Source organism: Chenopodium album, chromosome 5 (genome assembly GCF_948465745.1).
Source record: "Chenopodium album chromosome 5, dcCheAlbu1.1, whole genome shotgun sequence".
NCBI lineage: Eukaryota > Viridiplantae > Streptophyta > Magnoliopsida > Caryophyllales > Amaranthaceae > Chenopodium > Chenopodium album.
The window spans coordinates 21,134,345-21,153,750 of NC_137838.1; the positions used below are offsets into that span (position 1 = coordinate 21,134,345).

At 34.6% G+C, this 19,406-nt stretch overlaps 1 protein-coding gene across 1 annotated transcript in view; it reads left to right on the forward strand.

Annotated features, from left to right (window-relative positions):
* Positions 1–19,406, forward strand: part of LOC145632018 (clp protease adapter protein ClpF, chloroplastic-like) — a 111,542-nt gene that overhangs the window by 46,687 nt on the left and 45,449 nt on the right. The window lies entirely within an intron of this gene.

Below are 19,406 nucleotides of genomic sequence, written 5' to 3' on the forward strand. Positions count from 1 at the left end.
TGTTGTTATAAAGAATGGGATATGATATGCTGAATGGTCCACCATAATTATAGCTGCAATACTGCCCTATTACTACTTCCCTTTACTGCTATTCTGTTATCGCTGCCCTCTTACTGCTCATCCTTTCATTATATTACATTTCAGCAGACTTTACTCTATCCTTTCAATATTGTGATTGGGTATGGCATTTGAAATCTGAATTTGTATGACTTTCTTTCTAGCTAAATTAGTTTATTTTGTTAACAGGAAACGCCTGCTGCATCTGCGTATCAAAACAAATGCATCTAGAATTGGGATGACATTTGTACCTTGTTTGCACCTGATAGAGCAATAGGAGATGGTGTTGAGCAGCATGAAGAAGCTGTTGTAGCAATGGAGAATTAAAATGATAATGCAAGTACATTAGAAACAGCTTCCGGAGATTCAAACAAAAGGTTAAAAAGGGATTGTCTTGTAGATGCTGTGAGTAGCTTTGTCGAATCTTTCAAGGTGTACGTGAGTAAATCAATAAGGCCAACTAGTCAAGAAATCTACAAGGAGGTGTCTAGTGTACTTGGAATATCTCGACACCAAGTTTTGAGGGTGGTTAAGAGATTCGTAAATGGCACCCTCGATGAATTTGACATGCTGAAAAATTTACCCGATGATAAAAAATTAGATTGGATCATTTTGTGTATAGATGAGTAGTAGTGTTGTAAGTTTAGCGATAATTAGAGTTAAGTTGGAACTTAGGTATTGAAATTTAGAATTTGGAATTCCATTGTTTCCCAAATAACAACTAGAATTTGAAATTCTCTTGTTTCCCAAACAAGTTTGAATTTGAAATCCTAAATTTGAAATTATCAAATTTTCCAAACAAATGATTTGAATTTGAAATGTAGAATTTCAATTTCGGAATTTGAATTTTATAATTTGAAAAGAAATCCTCATATCCAAACGCAGCCTTAAGGAATTTCAATTACCCATTAATTGGGTTTAAAGTATGATGTTTTAAATATAATTTCAGCTTATTTTAATTAAATTATGACGGTTTTTATAATAGTATATATTGCTGGAAATTTGTGTAGAGAGGATTTTAATACTCTTCTATGATTTTAAATTGTAGGAGACTTCGAAGTGGGTGATTTCTATTAGTCGTAGCGATTTTAAGATCGTATACAAGGTACGTTCGCGTACTTAGCATAATTTTATTGATGTAGTAGCATGCTAAATGTGTTTAATTGATTACAAGTAGTATCATGCTATATTTGAAATGGAAATAGTGATTTGGATGTTATTGGTGATTGAATTATGAAGCATGATTTATTTGTGATGGATTAATGGATGGAAAATTATAGTTTGGGATATCGTTTATGAACCACACTTTTATTTATGTCATGTTAGAGAACATATTTAATTAAACTAAATGTTTAATTTGGTTTGGAATATTAAAAGAGAATTTTATTATGGTTCATATAATTTTTATTGATGCTTTAAGCATGGGAAAGGAGTTGTGTAAGTGTCTATGTACACGAGGAATAAATTATATGTTGGTGCCTTAGTGCACTTAAGGTGTTTTTAACACCGAGGGATAGGATTTGTGGTGCTTTATGCGTTTAAGGTGTCATTGGCACTGAGGTAGATTTAAAAAGGGTTCAACACGTAATATTATTGTAGACACCTAAAAATGTCTCCCCAAAAACAAACCCGATGATGAACAACCTTTCACCGCCATTATTGGTCACGTTGAGTATATAATCTTTGGAGTGCTTAAATCCATATTTCCATTTCATAAAACAACCCAATTCCTAGCCCATTTCCCCAAACCATAACTTGTTTTCCTCTTTTCGTGCCTTTAAACCCAAAATAATTCATTTCGTATCTTTTAAAATCATTCATTTCGTGTCCTTTTTATAAAAATGTTTAGTTCAGTTTATTTTGGTCCATAATCTGGGTCCAATGATTACATAGTTGGATGGGGTTGAAAAGAGCTTTCCAAAGATATATTATAAGCCCAAATTCGTGTTATAACGAGTAAGTTATGGCCAAAATGCTAAACTGAGCCCAAACCAAACCTCAGCCCACCTTACCTACGACCCAATGATCATGTGGAGGGTCCAAAAGCTTTAATTTAATCCCATTCCTAAACCAATTAGGATTAATTGGAAGCTTATATAAGTTTATAAAAGATCTTAATTATCCTTTTTGAAAAGATAAGATTAAAGAGTTTGAAATTGAATAAAACTTTTCTTTTTCAAAGTCCTAATTTTATTCGAATTGAAAGACGTTCAAAGATAGACAGATTTTATTTTCGTGCCTCATATTTTTTTTTATCCAAATATTATATGGGTGGATATATCTTGAAATTATCTTTCCAATGATATATTATAACATTAATTCCGAGCTATAACGGAAAAGATATGAATAAAATATCAAACTCTATCCAAAATTGACACCGTCTCACTATTTCAGCCGTATCTTTTATTCTGAAAAACATTTTAATCTGATTCTAATTGGGTTAGAAATTAGATTTTAACAGCTTTCCAACGACATATTATTTATCTTATTCCAATTTCTAGATCAAAAGATATGATAAAAACAAAACCGCAAAAAACTATTGTCTATCGCAAGAGTTTTATTCCGATTCGAGTTCTGATCTTTTCTTAATTCTTCAACCCCTCTCTTTCCTTATAAATAGAGAACATATCTACCCTTTTTCAATCATCAACAAGATTGATCACAAAATCATTTTATTCTCCCTCTTTAGCCTAAAATACTAGCCACTCTATTCTTCCATAATACTCCCCCTTAGCACTCCAAGGAGTCCATACTTAACCCGAGGTTCCGTCCTTAAACCAAGGTGTGAAAGCTATAATTAACTGAGGGTTTGGACCAAATTAACTCTACTTTTATATAATTTTATTTCAATTTGATTTATATTTTTATTGAAGTTACTAACAGTTTATTCATGATGTAGCAATTCAAGGAAACGCGGAAAGTGAGTAATTAATCACTTGATTACTCTTATTTTTATTTTAATAATGCTAGTATCATGATTAGGTTATTTATATTTGATTTGACTAACGCAATTTATTGTTAAATTGCTTCTAATATTAATGCTTATTCTATTATTATTTATTATGATCACCATATTGCATGTTTAAAGGGAATATGTAATTGAAAATCACGCCTAATAAGATAATTTGGACAACCGGTTTAGGTTCCTTTTCAATCTTGTTATTAAATCAAGTGATCACAATATTTTAGAATAATGTGTTGAATTAATATTCAACCAATTTAGCCTAATAATAGTTTGGAGAAAATTGAATATTTTATTTGCATGCCTTTGAGATTGCAGAAAATACTTTTCACTATAAGAATCGAGTAGAGGCCAATACGTGCGAATGTGACTCCATGACTCACTTTGTACCATCATCCCCGATCCTCTTTTCGTGGTTCCGAACCATATGGAGTTAGTAATATCATGGATTATGAATGGGGTGTAACCTTCATAGGTCAATCGTTGTTGCCTTTCGTTGTCCCTTAATCATGGTTGCCTTAAATGATCCGTAAACGGTTTACAAGTTCCTTAAAAACTTGTTGGCGGCTCCCTACTTTTCTTGTCCCTAATCGTGTCCCTAATCGTATGTCAATTCCCACTTCCTATGAGTGCCAAGCATATTCACACATGCTTTAACGTAGGCGCACTTCCAACGACGCCTACAATTATGTGGTCACTAATTATTCAAGAATTAAATTGGTATGTTTGATTGTTTGAATAATTATTGTTGATTGAATGATTATGGTTTGAGAGTCATCACCAAGTTTAATAATATGTAAATAACGTAAAGTGAAAGAGATTACGCACCAAAACTCTTGGAACTTATTGTAGGGAATATATCAAGCATTACCCCAAACTTGAACCCCACTGTGATCATACACTTAAGCATGGTGGCGTCCAAAGGGAAGGAAGCTAGAGCAAAAGAGTCACCAACAAGTTTTAGGAACTTGTAAACCGTTCACAGGGTGAAGGTTACACCCCTTAACGATCCAGGAGATCGTTAACTCCAATAGGTTTGGAACCATGACTGGAAGTTCGAGGATGAAGGTACGAATCCAACCAAAAAGATATTGAACCTGCCCTAATAATAGGCCTCTACTTTATTCAGATCATATTCACGTGCTCTTTCTGACTAACATGCAATCAGTAGGTTTACCCTAAACCTGTTTAATCTATATTGATTGAATATTAATGCACAAACAAATCTATTATTGGCGATCACTTGAATTATAATCAAATTAACCTAAACAAGATTATTAAATGTCTTATTAAGCGTGAATACAAGTACAAATTCCCTTTAAACATGCATAAAAGGCGTGATCACGCAATAACAATAAATATAATCAAGAAACATAATAATAATCATGTTAAAGCATAATATAAGCAAGATCATATGCATGATACTAACAAGATTAATAACAAACCCTAGCATGTCACTAAGCAATAAAAATCAAATCTTTAACCCTAACATGATACTAACATGCATATTAAGAAAGAAAGTAGGAAACATCACAGGAATCAAAATAAGCATTTTTAATATTATAACCTTCTCCCTAAACATAATACTAGGAAGATCAAAACACCCTAACATGACACTAGGAATCAAAATAACAACCTAAGCATGATTTCTATATCATAATATCAATAAAACAATTAAAGCACTTACTTGTATGCCTCGTACCTCTTTCAAATAACAAAATACACACATTAGTAACTTCAACGAAAACATAAAACAAAACAACCAAATTAAATAATTGAAAGAGAGATTTGGGACCAAACCCTCAGAAATTAAAACCTTTCACGTCTAGGGCGAAGGCAACTTCGAACTTGGCTAGGTGTGTCTAGATCTTGTGAATGCGGAATTTTGTGTGAGAAAAGCTAGTTTAGAAGAGAGAGAGAGAGAGTAATCAAGAATTTCTTGATGAGAGTTCGTGAAAAGAATTGATAGTTCTTGATGATTGAAAACAGAATTTTAGGAGGCTATTTATAAAGAAAATCAGCCGGATATGATAAAAAACGAACCAAAGTTTCGAAAAGAATAAAACACGACTACAGCGCCAAACACACGCTTGTCGCCAGACGCCAAGTCTGTCACCAGGCGACAGACATGTCGTATGGCGCTGCAAACCAGTTTTCTACGCGTTTTCTTATTTTGATAAAATTTAAGCGTACGAGAGGGTAAAACTGTATTTTCCTTAAAAACACTTCTTTTATTCTAATTAAAACTCTTAAAAGTCAATTAAAGTCAATTTATCAATGCTAATCAAATTAGGATTCAAAAGAATCTTCTAGAAGATTCTAGAAGACTATTATCAATCCTAATCGCATTAGGAATGATAAATCATAATAGGTCCTCCTCTAGATCATTGGGCCGCATATAAAGATCAAACCGGGCCCAGTTTAGTAATTTGGCCATAACTTCCTCATTATTCATCGGAATTGGGCTTATAATATATCGTTGGAAAGCTTTTTTTGAAACCGATCCAACTACACTATTATTGGACTCTTTCCATGGACAAAACCAACCTGGATTGGCTGTTTTCTTAAAATAGGTTTTCAAAAACAGAGAGAAACAAAAACTAACCGCAACACTAGACTTTCCACACTTTCACTTCATTCGATCATGATTCGACGTGAAAGGTACTCATCACTGGGTTTGGTTTTGGGGAGACACAAATGGGTGTCTACACGTATATACCTTGAGTATGAACATATGGGGGGAGTTATGGGGTTTTATATTTAACCATAAATTCTACTGGAGTACAGGACGTTGTACATTCCTTTTATTATTATTATGCGCAGGAATTCCACCACTTACGAGTGGTTATTGATGTTGGCACGGTTAGCTCCCGTGTCAGTAACCTCAATTTATTGGGGGAGGTTAGTGGGAAACTCGTTTGATGCGTAATCAATGCTAAATAAATTATGTAGTTTTCTAGTTGAGAAGTTTTGTTGAATGTTGTATGCTTGAAAAACAGGTGCAACAAGGTAAGTTGTGTGTTGATAGGTAAATGCATGTTAGAGTGTTAATTACGCTTATGTACTCAGCTTTGCTGATTGTGTGTTTTGTGTGTTGTTGGCATTGTCTTTATATTGGCCCTATGATGACCCATTTCTAATGGAGAGTAATGGAAACAAGTAGAGAGAAGCTTTTCAGGTGATGAAGCATATTTAAGACTGGGCATGAGTGAGGAGCGAATCATGCTAGTTTCCATAAGTATATGATGTGTTTAATGCTTTAATTATTTATTATATTATTATGCATGACTAACGCAAAGTTTTGGAATTTGGTTGGGTTTTAATAAGGGCCTATAATGGTTCCAAGTTGTAGGTTAATTTTATTTTACTTCGTTTGACTTTGGTTTTTACTTTACTTTCGTTGGTTGACTTTCAAGTTGACTTATTTTTAATGGTTTTGAAATTAGGCTCCCGCTGTGTGTCTTTGATAGTTGCCTTAGCCGTTTTCACGGTGGCGGTAATGTCTTAGATATTCCTATTTAAAGTTTTTAAACAAGGCAAAACAGGTATTTTAAAATAAAGGAATTTCTAGGGTGTTACAGAACAGGTCGGCAAGATTGTCACAAGGCTTAATTTGCTGGATATCTATTTCCTCGTCCTTCTGCAGATAATGTGTGAAGTATAGTTTTGGGGAAATATGTTTTGTTTTATCTCCCTTAATATATCCTTCAGTTACTTGAGCAATGCATGCTGTATTGTCTTCAAATATGATGGTTAGGTCTTCTGTTATTGCGTTCATTCCACACTCCTTTTGGATATTACTGATCATCGACCTTAGCCATACGCATTCTCGTCCTACTTCATAGAGGGCTATCAATTCTGCATGATTTGAGGATGTTGTGGTTAATGTCTGCTTTGTTGATTTCCATGATATTACAGTGCCGCCATAAGTGAACACATATCCATTTTGTGACTTGGCATTTTGAGGATCTGATAAGTATCCGGCGTCTACGTACCCAATGAGAGCAGCATCTTGTTTTGGTTGATAATATAAACCAAGGTCTTGTGTCCCTAGTAGGTATCGGATTAAGTGTTGAACTCCCTTCCAATGCCTATATGTTGGTGCATTGTTGTGCCTGGCCTGGCTAACAAGTTCACAGAGAAAGTTATGTCGTGTAATACCCCGTATTTTCAAGTCATTAAATATGGATTTTCCAAAATATTTTTATCATACAAAATATTTATATGATAATTTTATACCTATATTTTATAATGATTTTAATTATACAAGTCAAGTCAAAGTTTGTCGTATCCAAAATTAGATTTTCAACCGTTAATAAGTTGTACCCGATTCTGACGACATAGTACAAAATTCGCCATTTCAATTCATATATTAGTACACTAGTACTACACAAAATTTTCACATCAATTGTCTAGCATACTACTTCAATACACACACACACACACATATATATATATTTAAAATAATAATAATTAAAAAAAATTATTTAGAGCATGTCGGAAAGAGGGGGAAAACCCACCCACTTGCCTCCTACATTTAAGAATATGGATGGCATAGTATCAAGACACTTCTATAAATAGCCACGGCAGATTGGGAGCATATCATTACTTCACTCCATTTCCTCCTCTAAGCTCCTCTTCTTACTTTCTCCTTCCTACTAGCTTCCTCCTCTTTCTTCCTCCCATATTCCCTCTCTTCATTCGTAGCCTTGCTTCAAAGTAGACCAAATTGGTCTTTCTTCTACCTTCAGTAAGTTGGACTCCTTCTCTAATATGGCATATCCTACTATAATACATACTAATGCACTCCTTACTTCTATCCTAAAGAATGTATGATTAGATTTTATGAGCTACTTTCATTATTCTAAGTATTATTATTACTTACTTTTGCTACTTGCATACTACTATATATACTAGGTACTACTACTATTACTCCTATATCTATGTACTGCTATTACTACTTATTATTATTATTATTATTATTATTATTATTATTATTATTATTATTATTATTATTATTATTACTACTATCGTTATAATTATTGTTGTTGTTATCGTAGTTGTTGTTGTTGATGCTTGCTATTATTATTATTACTAGCTACAACAAATACTTGCACAAATTACTACTACTACTATTCACATATATAAGTACTACTTATTTGCTTACGTATAGTACTACTACTTCCTATTATTATTATTCTTATTATTATTATGGATTATTAAAGATAATTTCATAAATACAAGTGTTAATTTTATAAAAAGGTTATGATAATAAATTGTTCATGCACAACTAGTCAAAATCGATAGTCTAAGTCCTTGTGTCTATGGGTTGAAAAGTATTTGATTTGGATTATTGGTTTGTTATAGGAGGAATTTCAGGTTCGAAATTAGGAGCTCCGTAATTGTGTTTAAAGATCAAGGTACGTACACGTGGCTAGACCTTTTATAAAATAACTTTTATATGCAACGTGATTTACATGTTAAGTGATTTCGAACCATGTCTAAATGATTGCGAAATATATTTCGGTGAAGCATGTTTTAATCGTTTAATCTCAAATGTTAAAATATTTTATATGGTTAATTATAAACTTGTATTGATATTCAAAAAGGAAGTTTTATTGTTTTAATTTATCCCGAGTCTGGGATATTGGAAAGTTTATTTATCAGGATTTATCCCTTGGATCTTTGGATTTTAACTCCCACTACGCGGAGTAAGTTGAAGACTATGGACTTTGTATGACCTAGTTTTTCCCCTTGATATCACTATGTAAAGGAGTTACTAGCTTGGGGGGTGTGCACACTTAGATGGGAAAATGATTTATGAACATATGGACTGATCCATCCTATTCGGAATTATCTTTGAAAAGTTGGTTATTTTGGAAATTGGTTCTTTTGACAAGTTTTTATACATGAATTTCTATTCAGGAATGGTTTGGATAAATTATGATTTATTAAAGTTAAATCTCTTCGAAAGCATGTTTAATTAATTAAATTGATTTTACATGACTAGCATTTGTATGTACTTAGCATTTTGGCTAATACGTATTTGTTTTGTTTTGGCTTGGCCCTACTTATCATTTTGATAAGTAGATAGGTGATGGCGATCGGACAACGTGAACTATATGCTGCATTGGGAATGATGGGCGGTGATCACCTAGTTTAATTTAGTAAACATAGTATTAGTGGTGTAGCTACTTTGAAAGTGTATCAAATTATTATTATTACTATTATTATTATTAATAAAAGATAAGTATTGTTTTCCGCTGCAAAACTCTGTTAAGCCTTACGTAATCACGTGGCGGTAATACTCCCATGTTACTCCCTAAAGTTGGATTAGCATTGTTAAATATTATAGAGTAATTTGGGGGTGTTACAAAGTGGTATCAATTTTCGGGTCTTAAAAAGATAAAAATTGGAATATAAAACTGATGGGTAGACCTAAGAAGGGCATATAGGATAGAGTTTCGCACTTGTTTTTCTGAAATTATATATTAAGTATATATTTAAGTAAAAACTACTTTCCATTTTAATATGAAGAAAGATTAATAGTGGGGATTATTGGATTGGAAATGAGCTCTGGCTAGGCAGGACTTAGGCTAAGGGCAACGTCGTCCCTAACCTCTCCTACCTGGGATCTCATTGGTCCAATTAATCCACATTATGAATCAAGTATTCAACTTATAACTATATATATACATATAATATCTCCGAAATTAAAGAGTTTGAAACGTATTCAAAAATGATTTCGAACTTTACGTGAATTATGTGCATATGGACTAAGCAAACGTCCAAACTATGTTTTAGAATACAAATGTTCGAATTAAATTTCAAATTGTGTTAATATTGATGATAGTCTTTTGGGAATTTTTATATTCCAAGGTATATTAGTGAAGGTTCATGAAGTATTATTCGATAATTATTCATAAATTGGAAATGGATTGGAAGGTGAATTGCACTTTTATGTGACGAATTATATGGAGAAATGTTTGTTATAATTGTATGCAAATCATGATAAATCTTGTGATGATTTTTGAGATGTTACTTAGAGTTGCTTCTAAAATGGCAATTTAGACTTGCTAGTTAAACTGATGAACGTTTAGTATTCAAGATATTTTGTGAACAGTAAAGTTATCACATCTCTGAGTCTTTGTTGGATGGATGAGTAATTTGTTTGTAAATTCATGTGTCTAATTACCCTATTATTCAGGATCATGTCTCTAAGGCAACGAATTAAGAAAGGGAGTAGTTCCAAGGTCATCTCTTTCATCAAAAGGCTAACCAAAATAACCAAAAACATAGCTGGTATTGTCTCAAACCAAGGAAAATCCCATAATGACCTTGATGCTTTTGGGGAAGTTTTTAAAAGAATGGCTGCGGCCAAACCACCCACTTACCTTGGCAAAGTAGACCCATCGAGCTTAGAAAATTGGGTGAGAGAATTTGATAAACTTTTTTATGCTATTAATTGTCGTGAGGAATTAAAAGTCAATAATGTTGTTTAATACCTTAGAGAGGAAGCCGATTTGTGGTGGAGTCAAAGGAGAGATGACTTGTTGAGTAATCCTAACTTTGGGTGGGCTCAATTAAAGGAAGCTTTGAGAGAGAAGTTTTACCCTGCCTATTTGACGAAACAAAAGTGTATGGAGTTTACGAACATTAGGATGGGGAACATGACGATTAATGAGTATTATAGCAATTTCATTGAGTTAATGAGATTTGCACCTGAGGTAGTGCCAACTGAGGCGCTCAAGGCCCAGAGGTTTGAGCAAGGTTTGACTTTAACCCTTCAAGGGAAATTGGGAGGAGTGACTTTTGAGATCTTAGATGAGGTTTTCGGGAGGGCAGCACACCTTTATGGTATCAAAGGGAGAGAGCTAGAGGGAAACTATTCTGGGGAAAAGAGGAAGCCTAGTGGAGCTTTCAATGGGAGTGAGAAGAAACCCAAGGTTAAGGGGAACCCGAGTGGGAATTTCAATGGTAAAAGGGACAACAGGGGTAATTTTGAAAGAGGAAATGGGAACCGAGGGAATGGAGACAAACCCAAGAGAACCTATTTTTGCAAGAGATGTGAAAAAACCCACCCTGGAAAGGATTGTGAGGGAAACCTAGTGACCTGCCGCTACTGCCAAAAGCTAGGCCACCGTGAGTATGAGTGTTACAAGAAGGTTTCAGATGAGCAGTCGGGTAAACCCCAAGATGAGAAGAACCACCCCAAGCCAGCTCAGCCCAGTGGATTCATTCCCAAGCCTACACCCAACAACAGTGGAGCCACTCCCAAGGGTCGTGTGTTCGTGATGAACAGCCGTGAGGCTGCATTTGCTTCTGATGTGGTAATTTCTTTATTTGTTCTATGTCTACTAAATTCTTGTTTGATTCATGGGCGTGTCACTCTTTTAATTCTAGAACTTTAGTAGATAGACTCAAGTTAGAGAATCCGGTGTCTGTTTCCTTAGATATTGCTATCCCATCAGGGGAAGTGGTGAGTTGCACTAAAATGCATTATAGTGTACCTCTTGTTATTTCAAATGTAGAGTTTCCGTCAGACTTAATCGAGCTTGAATTACAAGATCTCGATGTTATTTTGGGGATGGACTGGTTGGGCAAGTACAAGGCCCAAATTGATTGCGAGGCCCAAAAGGTCACATTGTGTGGCCCGGGCAAGGTTAGAGTAACTTATCGAAGGGAGGGGAGGAAATCAGGGTTAAAAATCATATCTGCTTTGCAACTTAAAAAGTGTGTAGCAAAAGGACATCCACTGTATATGTGTAGTGTCCAAAGGATAGAAGAAGGAGATAAAGACGATGGGAAAATATTCCAGTAGTAAATGAATTTCTTGACGTTTTCCCCGAAGAAATTCCAGGGATGCCACCTGTGAGGGATGTTGAGTTTACTATAGACTTAGTGCCCGGGACAGGACCTATTTCAAAGGCTCCATATAGGATGGCCCCGGCTGAGATGAAAGAGTTGAAGACTCGGTTAGACGACTTGCTGGAGAAAGGATACATTCGACCGAGTTCATCACCTTGGGGTGCACCGGTGTTGTTCGTAAAGAAGAAGGATGGAAGCTTGAGGCTATGTATAGATTACCGAGAGTTGAATAATGTGACAGTGAAAAATAAGTACCCATTGCCTAGGATTGATGATTTGTTCGACTAGTTGAAAGGGGTGGGAATATTTTCGAAGATCGATTTGAGATCAGGGTATCACCAGTTGAGGATAGCAGAGTCGGACATTGCAAAAAGTGCTTTTAGGACTCGTTATGGTCATTATGATTTCACTGTAATTCCATTTGGGTTAACCAATGCACCTGCTGTTTTTATGGATTTAATGCACCGAATTTTTAGGCCATACTAGGACAAGTTTGTAGTGGTGTTTATCGATAATATTTTGGTGTATTCGAAGGATCGAGATGAGCATGAGGACCATTTGAGGGCGGTATTGGCAACCTTAAGAAAGCATCAATTATATGCCAAACTCTAAAAGTGCGAGTTTTGGTTGGAAGAGGTAGCTTTCCTAGGTCATGTGATTTCTAAGGAAGGAGTATCGGTGGACCCAGCAAAGGTAAAGGATGTAAGTGAATGGCCGACCCCGAGGAGTGTGTCAGATGTTCGGAGTTTTCTTGGGTTAGCAGGTTACTATAGAAGATTTGTTAAGGATTTCTAGAGAATTGCAAGGCCTATGACGAGCTTCATGAGGAAATAATGTAAGTATGAGTGGACTCTGGAGTGTGAGAAGGCTTTTCAGACATTAAAAGAGAAGTTGACTACGGCACCTGTGTTAGCCCTTCCTGATGGAAGTGAGAAATATGAGGTGTATAGTGATGCGTCAAAGTTCGGGTTAGGTTGTGTGTTGATGCAAAATCAAAAGGTGATTGCTTATGCCTCGAGACAGTTGAAGCCTTATGAGGTGAATTACCCGACCCATGACTTGGAGTTAGCCGCAATTGTATTTGCATTGAAGATTTGGAGACACTACTTGTACGGAGTGACATGTAGGATTTTCACCGATCACAAGAGTTTGAAGTACATATTCACTCAAAAGGAGTTGAACATGAGACAACGGCGATGGTTGGAGTTGATTAAAGATTACGACTTGGAGATTCAGTATCATGAAGGGAAGGCGAATGTTGTAGCTGATGCATTAAGTAGGAAGTCAAGTCATGTAGTTAACGCGATGATCCTACCAGATCAATTATGTGTGGAGTTCCAAAAGATGAATTTTGAAGTATTGGAACAAGGAGAGGTAAAGAAAATTTTGGGTGCCTTGTTGAGCAAACCATCGATTTATGATGAGATTCGAGAAAGTCAGCCTGGGGATGAGAAGTTGAACAAGATTAAAGAAAAGATCGAGGAAGGGTAAATATTGGACTTTGCAATAGCCGATGATGGAAGCATGAGGTTTAAAGGGAGATGGTGTGTTCCACATAATCAAGGTGATTTGAAGCAAAGGTTGATGGAGGAAGGTCATAGCTCTCCTTATTCAATGCATCCCGGAGGGGATAAGTTGTATAAGGACATGAAGAAGACATTCTGGTGGCCAAATATGAAAAGGGAAGTGGCAGAATTTGTGGCTAGGTGTTTGACTTGCCAAAAGGTTAAAATTGAGCATAAGAGGCCGCAAGGAATAGTTCAATCCTTGGAGGTGCCTAGTTGGAAGTGGGATTCGATATCCATGGATTTCGTGGGATCATTACCGAAGACTCGAGCAGGAAATGATACAATTTGGGTCATAGTGGATCGATTAACGAAGTGTGCAGCGTTCATACCTATGAGGGGTACATGGTCGATGGATAAATTGGGAAGAGCGTATGTGAAATTTGTGGTGAAATACCATGGTGTGCCAAAGGACATCATCTCGGATAGAGACTCAAGGTTCTTATCCAACTTCTAGCAGAGTTTACAAAAGGCTATGGGGACTAAGTTGTTGATGAGCACTGCATTCCACCCCACAACCGATGGTCAAACAGAGAGAACAATACAGAAATTAGAAGATATGTTGAGATCATGTGTTATGGAGTACCAGGGTTCGTGGGAAGATCATTTGGACTTGATAGAATTTTCCTACAACAACAGTTATCATGCAAGTATTGGGATGGCGCCATTTGAGGCTTTGTATGGGCGAAAGTGTAGAAGCCCGATATGTTGGAACGACATAAGTGAGACAGTTACACTTGGGCCAGAGATGATCGAAGAGACGGTGAAACAAGTAAAGATGATTCAAGAGAAAATTAAAGCCGCACAAGATCGTCAAAAGCGTTATGCAGATTTGAAAAGGAGGGATGAGGAATACGAAGTAGGTGAGAAAGTTTTATTGAAAATATCTCCGATGAAGGGAGTGATGAGGTTCGGGAAAAGAGGAAAGTTAAGCCCGAAGTACATTGGACCATACGAGATCATCCAAAAAGTGGGAAAAGTAGCATACAAGTTGGATTTGCCTAACGAGCTAGAGAGAGTTCACAATGTGTTCCATGTGAGCCAAATTCGGAAGTACATACTGTAGGAGATTATAGGTACTACGCAGCGGAAATAAACATGAATCATATTCATACAGTACCTAATCCCAAGATCTAATGCATAACACATAAAGAACATATAATCGTACCTTTGAAGCGTGATTCCACGTGCGATCGAGCAAGAACAATGGGAGATAAAGAACCCCAAGCGTGATTCCTCTACTTGGTCCACGGGCACAGATAAAACCTCCACTAATGCTAGTTAATCGTGATTGAACGCTTCAATCAACCTTAAACGGAGAAGAACGAGCAACGAACCAACCACAAACCACCACGAACCACACACGCGCCACCAAAGGTGGCCGGCCGTGAGTCCAAAGGGGAAGGAGAGGGGGGCCGTGAATTATAGAGGGAATTAGGGTTTTGGGATTGGTTGCCTTGATGTCAAAATTCACTGTGTGTGAATTATGACTGCTTGTCTGCAACCCTAGGCATGGATCTTATTTATAGATCTCATCTCTAAATAAGAGCCCATGTCAAAAGCCCAAAGCCTAATTCCAATCTAACTATACTAGCCCAATCCATTTCATGATTAGTTAATTGCTCATGAGGCCCATTAATGGGCCTCTAACTTGCTTAACCCAATACCCTTGTGTGTGACCTCATAGGATCCATTTTATTGGGCTTTGGACTAGTTAACTAGCCCAAAGATCATTTGTCATATCTAGCAACAAACAATGACGACCCAAAAGAATGAACTTATTATCTCCATAATAGTGATCCTTAATATATCTAGTAATTGCACTTATCGAAGACATAACTCCTTCACATACCAGATGCTTCTCATGTCTTACAGCCTGACACCATCAAGATGGATGAAAACTTTATTTATGAGGAAAACCCTGTGATGATTTTGGATAGTAAAGTGAGAAGCACTGGGAACAAGGATGTCAAGATAGTTAAGGTTTTATGGTCAAACCATAAAACCGAGGAAGCTACTTGGGAAGCCAAAGCAGATATGAGGAAAAGATACCTAGAGTTGTTTTCTGAGGTCAGTAGTCGAGTTATGGGGGCGTAACTCCTTTTAAGGGGGTAGAGTGCGATAGAGTTTCGCGCTTTTGCCCTTTTTCGTTAGTTTTGAGTCATTTTGAGTTGTTATACCTAAGTCGTAGTTTGAGTCATTCCAAGTCATTGTAGGTTGTGCATGAGTCAATTTGAACAATTCAAATAATTTTACTTATTTTTCAACTTAAGTTTCGAGGTCGAAACTTCTTTTAAGGGGGGTAGACTGTAATACCCCGTATTTTCAAGTCATTAAATATGGATTTTTCAAAATATTTTATCATACAAAATATTTATATGATAATTTTATACCTATATTTTATAATGATTTTAATTATACAAGTCAAGTCAAAGTTTGTCGTATCCAAAATTAGATTTTCAACCGTTAATAAGTTGTACCCGATTCGGACGACATAGTACAAAATTTGCCATTTCAATTCATATATTAGTACACTAGTACTGCACAAAATTTGCAAATCAATTGCCTAGCATACTACTTCAATACACACACACACACACACACACACACACACACACACACACATATATATATATACTAGATTAGGTCCCGTGCCATGCACGGTTAATTTCAGTATTATTGTCAATTATCGAAATATTTATTAAAAAGAAACATATTCATGAAAAAAACCGATTAGCTAAATATGTATTTTAAAGTTAAACAATTGAGCATATGATTATTTTTTGTATTTCTATATATGTGGTAATGTAATAGTGTTATTTTTCTTATTAACTAAATGAAAAATTTTAAAGCTATGTACTAACCCTCTGAATAAATTTTATTTTTGCACATAAGTAAGATCACACTATTATTTCATTCAAAACCATCCAACCTAAAATAATATTATTCTAATCTTTATTCCAATAACATCTTATTTCTTATTCAACTTTTCTCCTACTATCAACTCTAATTCAAATATCAATGTATTTGAAATTATATTTTGGTACTATATATATATATTATATAATAATTAATAGTTATCAATCAATAAGTTATACAGTTAATTATTGATATTTTTACATAGATATTGATTATCAAGATAAGTTGCTTGACAAAAATAAGTAATGAAAATCTTATGTTGATAATCTATATGATATTTTTTTTCCTAAAAAAATTATTGTTTATTTATTCTTTCTATTATTAAAAATCTAGATGATAATTAATTTTTTACAATTAAAGTTACTTACATTATTGATATTTTTTTTTACCTCATTTAAACTTTATTTAAAAGAAGATCCAAAGAAATAAAAAAAAAATATACGTAGTATATTTTTTAGGACACACCAGGCGATGACACGTGTCATTGCTGGTGTGTCTTTTAGTATATATTATTGATTATTGATTATTGATATATATATATATATATAATATTTATATATTTAAAATAAAAAAATTAAAAAAAAAATATTTAGAGCATGTCGGCAAGAGGGGGAAAACCCACCCACTTGCCTCCTACATTTAAGAATATGGATGGCATAGTATCAAGACACTTTTATAAATAGCCATGGGAGATTGGGAGCATATCATTACTTCACTCCATTTCCTCCTCTAAGCTCTTCTTCTTACTTTCTCCTTCCTACTAGCTTCCTCCTCCTTCCTCCCATATTCCCTCTCTTCATTCGTAGCCTTGCTTCAAAGTAGACCAAATTGGTCTTTGTTCTACCTTCAGTAAGTTGGACTCCTTCTCTAATATGGCATATCCTACTATAATACATACTAATGCACTCCTTATTTCTATCCTAAAGAATGTATGATTAGATTTTATGAGCTACTTTCATTATTCTAAGTATTATTATTACTTACTTTTGCTACTTGCATACTACTATATATACTAGGTACTACTACAATTACTCCTATATCTACGTACTATTATTATTATTATTATTATTATTATTATTATTATTATTACTGTTGTTATAATTATTGTTGTTGTTATCGTAGTTGTTGTTGATGTTTGCTATTATTATTACTACTAGCTACAACAAATACTTGCACAAATTACTACTACTACTACTACTATTCACATATATAAGTACTACTTATTTGCTTATGTATAGTACTACTACTTCCTATTATTATTATTATTATTATTCTTATTATTATGGATTATTAAAGATAATTTCATAAATGCAAGTGTTAATTTTATAAAAAGGTTATGATAATAAATTGTTCATGCACAACTAGTCAAAGTTGATAGTCTAAGTCCTTATGTCTATGGGTTGAAAATTATTTGATTTGGATTATTAGTTTGTTATAGGAGGAATTTCGGGTTCGAAATTAGGAGCTCCGTAATTGTGTTCAAAGATCAAGGTACGTACACGTGGCTAGACCTTTTATAAAAAAAAAAAAAAAAAAAAAATTATATACAACGTGATTTACATGTTAAGTGATTTCGAACCATGTCTAAATGATTGCGAAATATATTTCGGTGAAGCATGTTTTAATCGTTTAATCTCAAATGTTAAAATATTTTATATGGTTAATTATAAACTTGTATTGATATTTAAAAAGGAAGTTTTATTGTTTTAATTTATCCCGAGTCTGGGATATTGGAAAGTTTATTTATCAGGATTTATCCCTTGGATCTTTGGATTTTAACTCCCACTACGCGGAGTAAGTTAGAGACTATGGACTTTGTATGACCTAGTCTTTCCCCTTGATAGCACTATGTAAAGGAGTTACTAGTTTGGGGGTGTGCACACTTAGATGGGAAAATGATTTATGAACATATGGACTGATCCATCCTATTCAGAATTATCTTTGAAAAGTTGGTTATTTTGGAAATTGGTTATTTTGACAAGTTTTTATACATGAATTCTATTCAGGAATGGTTTGGATAAATTATGGTTTATTAAAGTTAAATCTCTTCAAAAGCATGTTTAATTAATTAAATTGATTTTACATTACTAGCATTTGTATGTACTTAGCATTTTGGCTAATACGTATTTGTTTTGTTTTGGCTTGGCCCTACTTATCATTTTGATAAGTAGATAGGTGATGGCAATCGGACAACGTGAACTATATGCTGCATTGGGAATGATGGGCGGTGATCACCTAGTTTAATTTAGTAAACATAGTATTAGTGGTGTAGCTACTTTGAAAGTGTATCAAACTATTATTATTACTATTATTATTATTAATAAAAGATAAGTATTGTTTTCCGCTGCAAAACTCTGTTAAGCCTTACGTAATCACGTGGCGGTAATACTCCCATGTTACTCCCTAAAGTTGGATTAGCATTGTTAAATATTAGAGAGTAATTTGGGGGTGTTACATGTCGGGTCTAGTGTTGTTAGCTAAGTATATTAAGGCTCCAATTGCACTTAAGTATGGTACTTCTAGACCAAGAATATTTTCATTTTCTACTCGGGGTCTGAATGGATCATTTTTCATATTCAAAGAACGAACAACCATTGGGAAGTTGGTTGGAGTTGCTTTTTCCATGAAGAATTTTTTGAAAACTCTTTCTGTATAGTTTGATTGATGGACAAAAATACCATGACTCAAGTGCTCAATTTGCAGTTCAAGGCAAAATTTAGTTTTCCCAAGGTCTTTCATCTCAAATTCTTTCATCAAGTATTTTGTAGTTTCCTCGAGTTCATATGGGGTTCCAATGATATTCAAATCATCAACATAAACTGCAATGATAGCGAATCCTGATTGTGATCGCTTTATGAAAACACAGGGACTAAATTGGTTGTTCTTGAATCCTTCTCTCATAAGGTATTCAGTGAGACGGTTATACCACATCCTTCCAGATTGTTTCAATCCATAAAGTGACCTTTTTGGTTTTATGGAAAGCAATTGTCTAAGCTTGTGGTTTTCTGGTAGTTTTAGTCCTTCGGGGCCTTTCA